The sequence below is a fragment of the Chrysochloris asiatica genome, unplaced genomic scaffold (genome assembly GCF_000296735.1).
Source record: "Chrysochloris asiatica unplaced genomic scaffold, ChrAsi1.0 scaffold00019, whole genome shotgun sequence".
NCBI lineage: Eukaryota > Metazoa > Chordata > Mammalia > Afrosoricida > Chrysochloridae > Chrysochloris > Chrysochloris asiatica.
Genome location: NW_006408537.1, coordinates 7,881,443 through 7,882,869, shown reverse-complemented (window position 1 = coordinate 7,882,869; position 1,427 = coordinate 7,881,443). Strand labels below are relative to the sequence as shown.

General features: G+C 36.7%; 1 protein-coding gene across 1 annotated transcript in view; it reads left to right on the top strand.

Annotated features, from left to right (window-relative positions):
• COL21A1 (collagen, type XXI, alpha 1) overlaps positions 1 to 1,427 on the top strand; it is a 169,646-nt gene that overhangs the window by 149,354 nt on the left and 18,865 nt on the right. The window lies entirely within an intron of this gene.

The window sequence follows — 1,427 nt, the reverse complement described above, 5'->3', positions numbered from 1 at the left end:
ATTGTGTGGATCATGACAAGCTATGCACAACATTGTGAAGTGTGAGTATTCCTGAACACTTAATTGTGTTCATGAGGAATCTGTACATGGATCCAAGAGGCAGTTTTTTGAACAGAACATGATTACACTGAAAGGTGTGTGATGGGGTTGTATTCTTTCACCATACTTATTCAAACTGTATGCTGAGCAAATAATTGGAGAAATGGTTATATGAAGAAAAATGTGACATCAGGGTTGGATGAAGACTCATTAACAACCTGTGATATGCAGATGATACAACTTTGCTTGCTGAATGTTAAGAGGACTTAAAATACTTACTGATGAAGATCAAAGTTCACAGCCTTGGGTATGGATTGCATATCAATGTAAAGAAAACAAAAATCCGTACCACTGGACCAATAAACAACATTCTTACCAACAGCGAAAAGATTGAAGTTGTCAAGGATTTCATTCTTCTTGGATCAACTATCAACACTCACGGAAGCAGCAGTCAAGAGATCAGACGACATATTACATTAGGCAAATCTGCTGCACAAGACCTTTTTAAAGTGTTGAAGAGCAAAGATGTCAGCTTGAAGACTAAAGTGAGGTGTGCCTGACCCAAACCATGGTATTTCAATAACCTCATATGCATATGAAAACTGGACAGTGAATATGGGAGACTGTAGAAGAATTGATGATTTTGAGTTACGGTTTTGGATGAGAATATTGAAAGTGCCATGGGCTGCCAGAAAAATCAACAGATCTATGGTGGAAGAAGTACACCGAGAATGTCCTTGGAGGCCAAGATGGCCAACTTCGTCTCTCATATTTTGGACATATTGTCAGGAGGGACCAGTCGCTGGAGAAAGATATCATGTTTGGTAAGGTGGAGGGTCAGAGAAAAAGAGGAAATCCTCCCAGTGAGATAGATTGGCAAAGTGGCAGCGTCAATGGGCTCAGGCATGGCAACAATTGTGAGGTTGTCCCAGGACCGGGCAGTGTTTCATTCTGTTGTGCATAGGATAGCTATGAGTCTGTACCGACTCGATGGCACCTAGCAACAGCAACAATATCCTAAATATTATCAGATTATCATTAATACATAGAAAACGTCCTCATTTAAGAACATTTGAATACAGTGTATTTCACAAAGGAAATAATCCTTATGGGACAATAGAGAAATATATAAAATGAGTCCAAAAGTGTGTTAAGATAACTCATGGACTATACCTTGGACTGAAAACAACTCAATAATGTTCTTTTAAGAAAATAATATTCCATGTGTATACAAAATTATAAATGTACATAACTCTTAATGACAAGAATTTTTATGCTAACATTGTTTATAAAAATAAATATTGTGAAAACTGTGGAACAGTAGGAACGTTGTAAAATAAAATACTGTTAATCAGTAAAGTTAATTAAATTCAATAACAAAAGAATAA